We start from the raw sequence: 9973 nt of genomic DNA, 5'->3' as shown, positions 1-9973 counted from the left end.
TTTTATATTCATATTCATATTTCTGGGCAGGTTTCATGCCACTCCTCCCTCAAGCAGAGGTAAGTATCCCATCCCTTTGCTAACACGATCTTCTGGTCATGTCTCTGCCAAGACAGTGATCACAACATATGACTACAGCCTTCCCCAGTGTCTTCCACAGGGTGAAAGTGAGAACCAAGGTCAAGGACCATGACTGTCATTCCCACCATGGAACCATAAGCATGTTGGAGACTATCTGGCACATACTATACACTTAGTCCATATATTTTACATAAAAATTAATTGGAAATAACTCTCCTACATTCTACACATACACAGGATGCATTTTAAGTCCTTGTGAAATTTTCAACTTAGTAGTATTTCAGCAGAATGGAACAAATTCTCCTGGGCAGGTCCAGGAATAATAAAGGAACAATGTAATCACTACTCTTTTCAGCTTCATTAAGTAGGGAATTGGAGGTAAAACTGAGAAGCCAGACAGCACTTGGGAATTTGATACATGTCTTTTAAAGAACTTAAAAAGAACAATTATGAAGACAGGGTTCCGCAGTTAAAATGAATCTTAATTCAATCAGTCTGGAAAGAGAAGCCTGAATTAGATTTAAAGGGAAAGTTTAAGGGATTCTTCATAATTAGGTAAGTTAATTCAAAACATTCACAGTCTAATAGTTTCATCCACTCCTGGGCTGGATTGAGAGGAAAGGAAGCACATGAGGAAGAAGTACCTCTGTAAAATCTAGGCTGTGTGTTTTGATCTCCTTTCCTTGATGAATGTGGATCTGAGGCAGTGGAGGAAGATGGTGCCTCACAGTGGATATTGGCAAATGAAAAATCTAAGGAGGAATTCCAGGGGCTGGTTTCCAAAAACAAAACCAACCAAAACATCTAACGTCATATTAACAAACCTAAATAAAGCCTGGAATGCAGGAGTAAGTTCAGTTATCTGGCCTAGACTACAACAAACACAGATGTTTCTAGAGTTTATGCACATCTAGAAATCACCGGCAGGTACTACCACACATTGGTGAAGAAGAGAGGATGATGTAGGATTCCCCAGAATGGAAGCCATCTTGACCCTTATGGTGTTTGCACAAGACAGCAAGAAAATGGTTGAGTGCCTACTGGGTATGTGTCTTTGTGAGATGCTGGGAGATTCAGAAATCAATATGACTACTTTAACCTATTCCATTGTGTGAATTTTACTATCTTCCCCCAAAGCTTCTTGGAATAAAATCAAGTGTAACTGACTTCATAAGGGTTGGTGCATGGACTGAGATGAGTCACAAAGAGCCCTACACTGTGGAGGGGTATTAGTCATGTGGAGATAGAACGCATGGCACCAGAATGTAAAGCTTACCAGGAAAGAATGGAAAAAGGCTTCTAAACAAAGTAAATTTGGTAAAGAAATTATTTGTATTCAAGGAAATGGGACATGATTGGGTAATCCCTTTTCACGAGCCTGTAAAGTTAAATAACATTTCAAGAGCAAGCAAAACAAAGGAAAAGGACCTGGAGCTAGACACACCAGCAAGAAAACTCTTGGGTAGAGATATGTATACATATCTGAGGGACATTTTAGCCAAAGCAGAGATTATATTTGATTGTTACCACGACCACTGCACACAACTATCTCTACTATGATAAAATCTTCCATATAATTTATCTTGTATTATTAGATAAATTCTTCCATATAATTTATTTTGCATTATTATTATTATATTAGGACATACTACAATTATTATATATTGCAAGTATATATCACTATATATTATGTATATGATATATTACATATTATATATTTATGATATTTTAGTTATATGATATATTATTGTTATATTATTGTAGGGACTTTATCCTTTTATATATGACAATATTAAGACTTAGGCCAGGGAGCCGAAAATGGCAGAACCAAAGCTGGAAGTTTTCCACTGCCAAATCTGGTAATTTTTGCCATTCTACAAACCAATGAGAAAGAGGCAATAATGAAAGAGAAGGCCATAATAGTAATTATAACCACATGATATAACATCTTTAATGTTCCTCTAAAGAGTTTAGAATGTAGCATTCAGTTAGTTAATAATTATTATTTCACTATTATTTCAATATTTTGAGCAGGGACTATTAACTTCAATTCTGTTGCAAGTGTGCTTTTGCAAAGATAACTTTGGTTCATACATTCTTTTTGTCCAAGTGTTTATAGGTCACACAACCTTTGTTTCTTGTTTTTTTTAAAATTTTTTCTATAGTTTATTTTTTTTTTGAGACAGAGAGAGACAGAGCAAGAGCAAGGAAGGGGCAGAGAGAGAGGGAGACACAGAATCTGAAGCAGGACCCAGGCTCTGATCTGTCAACACAGAGTCCAACACAGGCCCCAAACCCATGAACCGTGAGATCATGACCTGAGCCGAAGCCAGATGCTCAACCAACTGAGCCACCCAGGCACCCCTAGTCACACTACCTTTAAAGGACTTCAAATCACTCCCTTCCTTCCTCCACCTGCCTCAGAAAAGGAAGCTCTGACAGGTGTTGTGGTGAACAGCCTCCAAGGTGGCCCTTGTTCATCCTTGTGTTTGTGACCCTGTATAACACCTACCCTCCTTGCCTAATGGCTGGAATTGTTGACTCACTTCTGACGAATAGAATATAGCTGAACTAACAGGATACCATTTCTGATTAGGTTTTAAAGATTGTGGCTTGCTAAGCATCTCCTTTCACTCTTAAAGATCTCTTTCTTTGGAAGAAGCCAGTTTCCATGTCACTTGGGAATCTATAGAGGAGTTCATATGGTGAGGGATCAAGGTCTGCAAGTAGCCATGTAAGTGAACTTAGAAGTGGATGTCCTTTAGGGCAACTGGGTGCCTCAGTCAGTCAAGAATATGACTTTGGCCCAGGTCATGATCTCATGGTTTGTGAGTCTGAGCCCCGGGTCAGGCTCTGTGCTTACAGTTTGGAGCCTGGAGCCTGCTTGAGATTCTGTGTCTCCCTCTCTCTCTGCCCCTCTCCTGTTTGGACTCTCTCCCTCTCTCTGTCTCTCTCAAAAATAAATAAACATTAAAAATTTAAAAAGAAGAAGAAGAAGTGGATGTTCTTCACTAACTCAAGACTTCAAATGAGACCACAGCCTTGACAGCTTGACTAAAATCTCAAGAAAGACTTGAGCCAGGGAAACTCAATTAAGTTATGCCCAGGGTCCTGACTTGTGTTACATGTGAAATCATCAATACTTGTTGTTTGAAGCTGTTAAGTTTTGGGTCAATTTGTTACATAGCAATAAATAACTAATACAAATTCTGAAGACTGAATCTTCAAGAATGTATAAATTGACCATTCTAATGTGGTGGAGTTTTTAATGGCCAATATTTTATTTGTTCACGTGTTTTTCCCAAAAGAAACACAATACCATACAAAGAGAGTAAAGTTCAGCATGATTCAGGCAGGACTCAGAGATCTTCATTTTCAAAGGGCTGGATGGATGATTCTAAAATACATCAAAGCTTGAAATTCATAGAATTCATGGAAATTCTGTAAACTTTGGGACAATGAGAGCTGGGTTCAAACCTAGTTTCAATCCACTATATCATATATACTTGCCGTATGATATAGAGCATTTACTGAAGTACTCTGAGCCTCATTCTCAAATATATAAATGAGACAAACTCTATCAGCTTCTCAAAGTTATAGAAAAGATCATCTAAGACTAACAAAGGTAAAAGTTCTGGTGTTTGGCACATAATAATGACTCAATAAAATTACATTTTTGCCCTGGCTAGTGAAATTTAACCTCAAACCCAAGACTGCATATGTTTCTTTATTTTAGTTTATTACTTTTTGAGAGAGAGAGAGAGAGAGAGAAAGAGGGAGAGAGAGAGAGAGAGAGAGAGAGAGAGAATTCTAAGCAAGCTCCATGCCCAGCGTGAAGCCCTACATGGGGCTCGATCTAACAACCATGAGGTCATGTGAGGTCATGACCTGAGCCAGAATCAAGAATTAGATGCTTAACCAACTGAACTACCCAGGTGCCCCGAGACCATATATGTTTGATGGATAATATTATTGTGTCTCCTTGACTGAGCAAGGGATACCCAGATACTTGGTAAAGCTTTGTTTTTGAGTGTGTCTGTGAGGGTGATTCCAGAAGAGATGAACATTTGAACTGATGAATGGAGTAAAGCAGACAATCCTCAGTGTAGGTGGGGATAGTCCAATCCTTTGTGGGTCCAAATAGAAGTGAAACAAATAGGAAGGGAAAATTTACTCTCCACTCTCTCTTCGCTTGAACTGAGACATTCATCTTCTTTTGTCCTTGGCACTGACAGCAGCAATTCTGATTCTTGCACCTACTGACTCAAATCGGGATGTCAACCGTCAGCCACCAATTCTCAGGCTTTCAGACCCACACTGAATTATACTATTGGCTTTCCTGGTTTTCCAGCTTACAGATGGAAGATGGTGGGACTTCTTGGCCTTCATAATTGTGTGAGCCAACTCCTATCTCTCTCTCTCTCTCTCTCTCTCTCTGTCTCTCCTATTGGTCTGTGTCTTTAGAGAACCCTGGCTAATACAATATGTTAAGACTCACAAGGGCAACATCACTGGAGTGGAAAGCTTGGGGGCAATGTAAGTTTAGTGTTGTTGCCCTCAAAGACTGAAAAATCTATCTCCTAGTATTTTTCTCTTTTAGGTCAAAAAATATAGAGGAATTGAAAAATAAGTTTGAGTAAGAGTGGTCATCTAACCTCTCAATCCTCAGAAAAGAATGTTATTACTGATAATGAAAAAGTATTTTTCCAGCTAAATAGATGCTGATAGAGTTGCAAGATTTATATATAAATATACATATATGTATATATACACACATATATGTGTATATATACACATATTATACATACATATACATAATATATGTATATACACATATATGTATATGTACATGTATACTCACATGTGTACACAAACACACACACACACACACACACACACAGCCACATATGGCCCTATAACCAAACTAGAGAATGAACGTGTTGCATCGCCCAAAGATGTGTGTTTTTTCCTTTAAATACACAGCAGCTACCTGCCTAGTAAGCTGTCTGCATGCATTTACCACCCTGGAACCAGAGCACCAACAAGTTCTAACAGACCTTGTGGAATTACAGTCAAACACAGACATATGTCACCGGAGAGCCCCCATGCCACGCTGCGCGGAGCACCCAGAGCAAAGGCCCTTTGTCCTTATGTCTCACAGCTGGCAGTCCCTTCCCCCCTGCCAGCTTGCTGCCCTGTATCTTTCCTGCCTCCTTTCTGCTACTCCTTTCTCCTTGCTACGGTTAACTCATTCCGCTCAGGTGCCACCCGACCTTTGGTTTTCCTCCACTTGGGAGCATGCAAGTAATAATAAGTGGCTACTGAAGACCAAAGGTGCCTGCCTGGCTGGGGAAAGCAGGAATCTGGCTAAATCTCAAGTCTAGTTTATAATAGTTGAAAGACTTGCCTATGTTCTTGCCTGGTCTCTAATTTTTACTGCACAAATGATCTGGAACATGTCTCTTAACCTCTTGAAGTTTCCAAATTCAGGAGATGATCCAGGAGATTAAAAGAGAATGCCTATGTAAAATGCGGGCCCATGTAAGAACTCTTTAAATGTTAACTGTTATTATTGCTGTATTTTTGATATTTATTTTTATATGTAAATCAAAATTCTAATATATTCCCAGGGTATTAATGAGGAAATTGGAGGAGATAATCTATGTATTGTAGCTATGACAGAGCCAGACACATTGTAGAAGCTCAATAAATGTTTGTGTTTTCTTTTTCCTTCCTTTTCTTTCCTTTATCTTCTGAAATTTTCCACATGGTAGAAAGATATGTCAATAATAGAAGAATAGAAGTATCTGGGTCAGGAAACCTATCAGCCCCCTAAAAGAATTCCAAAAAGATATTGGCTACCCTAGCAAGCCTAACACAGTCTTCAAATTCTTCAGAGGAACCGTGACATTGTCTTGGTCTTGTTGACATTTTGTGAGTCCCAGTTTCCTCCATATAAAAAAAAAATTATACAACTTTTTTTTTTTCCTGAGCACAAGAATAAAAGAAAAAGGAAACAAACAAAAAAAAAAGAAAACAGAAGGAATACCTGGTGGCTCAGTCAGTTAAACGTGTGACTCTGGGTTTCAGCTCAGGTCATGATCTCATGGTTTTGTGGGTTCGAGCTCCATGTTGGGCTCTGTGCTGATAATGCAGAGCCTACTAGGGATTCTCTCTCTTCCTCTCTCTATCCCTTCTTCTCTCTCTCTCTCTCTATCAAAATAAATAAATAAACTTTAAACATGTTTAAATAAAATCAGGAAATAGAATTTGCTCAGAGTTTCTCATATCCCAATCTTACTTGGAACAAAGTGTGTTGAGGTTATATATTCAGTCAATAAATCTTATTGCAACAAAGACTGCTACTTATCCACCAAAGATTTGTGTTTCCATTCCATGATACAGAGGTGTTTCTGGGACATAGGTGCTTAGCCAGGTACTACAATTGTTAACTCCTGTTGTAGGGAAGAAGGTGTAATTGAGTCTGGCCAATAGCAGGAGCAATTTATATCACTTCCTGGCTTGATCCCACTCAACACCCTCCAAGATAATGCCCTATTTTCCCACTTCCTCATTCATCTGCAAGATTAATGTTGAAAATTGGTATGATCTTGAAAATCAAACTTTTAAGATGTCATATCCTCCATTGGTACTACCATCACCGCCATCACCAATAGAAGTACCCATTGACATGATTCAGTATGGGCCCATGACCAATGCTGGTCCTATGAGTGACATGCTTTGGAACTTGCTGGAAATGTTGAGAAAGAGGCACTTTCTTGTCTAGCTATTCAGCTGGAGGATGCAGACTGAGATCTGTTTGTGGCCATCTTTCTAACGCATTAGGTCAGCTTGCCCAGGAACAAAGCCAAGGTCTAAAAAGTCAGGGCTGAGAGATTAACTGAGACACTCGCTCCACAATCGATTTGTCAGTTGTGAGCCATTTTCTCCCTTTAACACAACCTGAGTTATTTCACACGCAACCTGGAAAATTCTGGCAAATATAGTCTTACCTCACTATATGTTTATTTACAAGTCTACTGCAATATCTTTTCTTATAATATATCAGAGTTACAGCATAGTAAAGTGGAAAGAACAAAGTTTGGTTTTTTTCTCTGTCATTTAATGGCTGTGTTACAATTGATAAGTTGCCCAATGTCCCTAATCTCAAGTTTCCTATCAGTAAATGCATGGATACAAATATCATGATGTACAGAGCTCTTGGGATGAAGCATTGAGATTGCTGGATTCAAGTGCAGACATGGCAGAATGAGTTAACATCATAACAGGGATGACCCTCTTGAATCTTATCTAAAAATAATGGATAAAAGAAATTCTTTAAAAAGTTAAATATATAAGTGAAAGCAAAATCAAAAAAGCAAGGGAGAATATCCAGATGCCATTAGCTAGTACTACAAGCTGATGAACTGAACTTGAAGTCTTCTGAGCTTGAAATGTACATTAAGTGGAAGTGCTAGGGGCTGAATGTAGAGACATTAACCCCATGGAGGGAAGATTTATTATCTGGCTGACGAATCCAGAGATTTTAAGATGTAGTTTGTATATAAATTCCAGACCTGGGAAAAATAGAATGTTTAAGTAAAGGAAGGAACAGAGAACACTGTTTACCAGGCAATGAAAGAGGGAATGAAGTTTGTCTCCAGCCAGACCTCTGGTTGGGGATAAAAAATAAGGAAGGTCACTCGTGAGAAATTGTTAAGAACCCAAACCTACATGGAGGGCTAGTTTTACTCTGCCTGAATTTCTCAGTAATCTTTAAACCAATATATTAAACAATTAACTTATCTCAAACCTGGAACACCCCTGAGACTTCCAGGGGAAGGTAACTCAAAATCTTTCCAGGGTAACATTTCCAAAATCTAAGGTTTTCCTATCAACACCCACAATAAAAATCCCTTATGAGAATATTGCCTCTGATACCCGTATTTGGATATCAGCTTTCTTTTAATATAGGCAAGACAGATACTAATTAAGTGAAAGTAAAAAGCATTAATATGGATAAAGGTGACCTTTATAAATGATAAAATGAATAATTCACCAGAAAGATATTATAATCCTGGACCTATGAGTCCTTAAAAACATAGATGCTAGAAATAAAAGCAAAAATGACATTCAATTAATTAAGGAATACTCAATGCCAGATTTTAACACATCTTTGGAGAAAATTATAAATCGAGCAGACAAGGGGCACCTGGGTGGCTCACTTAGTTAAGTTATTCGACTTCAGCTCAGGTCATGATCTTGCAGTTTGTGGGTTTAAGCCTTGCATCAGGCTCTGTGCTGACAGCTCAGAGCCTGGAGCCTGCTTCAGATTTTGTGTCTCCCTCTCTCTCTGTGCCTCCCCTGCTCGTGCTCTGTTTCTCTTGCTCTCAAAAATAAATAAAAATAAAAATAAATAAAATAAAGCAGGCAAAAAATGCTAAAGATACAGAAAAAAGATTAACAATGTTTTCTGTAAAAACATTTCTGTAAAAGATTTGCAGGCCATATACTATTTGTATAATGTATTCTCTCTCTGTCCCTCTCTCTTTCTCCCTTTCTTTCATATACAAAATCCCTTAAAGATGTTAAAAAAGCATTCTGAACTTACAGGCCACACAAAACAGGACTGAGCTGTGGGCTGGGTTTGGCCGATAGGCCATTTGCCAACCCTCGATCTAGAAGGTAAGAACGCAAGTAACAGGCTTAATCCAATGGACATTTCTTAAATCCTGCACCAAACAAGAGAAGGGTTCTAATTGTAATCATCCATTCATTCTTTTTGAGCAAATATGAAAAATTCATAATGATTGATGACTTTCTAATCTCTAAATCAAGGCTCAATCAATATAAATAAATGCCAATATCATAAAAACTCAATCTCATACCAGAACACAATGTTAGACATTAATACAAAATTGCACACCCCAAGTGTGCAAAAAATTTGAAAACAAAACTCCTAAGGTCCAACAAAGCCTGTGTGAGTGGGGACATGTGAGAGTGCCGATGAATGCCAAGTCTCAGATGGCAGCCTGTGCCCAGTCACCTGCTTGGCCCTTTGTTAACCAGCCTTCCTGGGCTGCTCGCTCTCAGGACAGGGAGTTGGGGCAATCCGCGTGGCTCTCGGAATGGCTGAATTCCACAACATAGTCTTATTTCCATCGGTAGTTCTTAACCTTAACTTTGTGCAATGCTATTTTTATAACATGTCAAGTGTACTCTTAGTAATCAAGAAATAATGGGTTATTAAACAATTTGGTATAGAGGATACAAAAACGACATCATGTTTAAACTTAATTTAGAACAAAATGAATCTTAAAAAGCCCAAATCTTCTAAGTTCTGGGTTGATTAAGAAATCATAATAGAAACTTCATGTTATTTCAAATTGAGTGAACATGTAAACACCACTTTAAAAATGAAAATGTGCAGATTTAAATGTGTACATTGGAATGGAAGTAAGATCACAACAGAGAAATTAGTTAAGTACATTAAGAATGTCTTATCGAGAATAAAAGTTTTTCTTTAAAGCCAGATACTAGTACACAATGTTTGCCCTCAGGGTATTGGAGACACCTGTCAGTACGGTAAGACCAGAAACAGGAAGAAGTAATAATATAAGGACCAAAAAGGAAAATGTCAAATTGACATTATGATAAATTGACAACCAATATGACAATCCATCGGAAAATGACAATCTTCAAATTATCAGAATTAAGAAGATCAAGTTCTCTGGAGTTAGGATCACAATAAAATACCAATAATATTCTAAACACCAGGAATGATTGATTAAAGTTAATTATCCCTGTGAACAGAGTAGGCATACAAAAAGATCTAAATTATTAAAATAGATTTTTAATAAAAAATCAAATAGATGTTTTGAAAGAAGACATT

The sequence above is a fragment of the Hyaena hyaena genome, unplaced genomic scaffold, assembly GCF_003009895.1.
Source record: "Hyaena hyaena isolate Hyena2069 unplaced genomic scaffold, ASM300989v1 scaffold_939, whole genome shotgun sequence".
Classification (NCBI taxonomy): Eukaryota; Metazoa; Chordata; class Mammalia; order Carnivora; family Hyaenidae; genus Hyaena; species Hyaena hyaena.
This window is presented reverse-complemented; position numbering follows the sequence as displayed.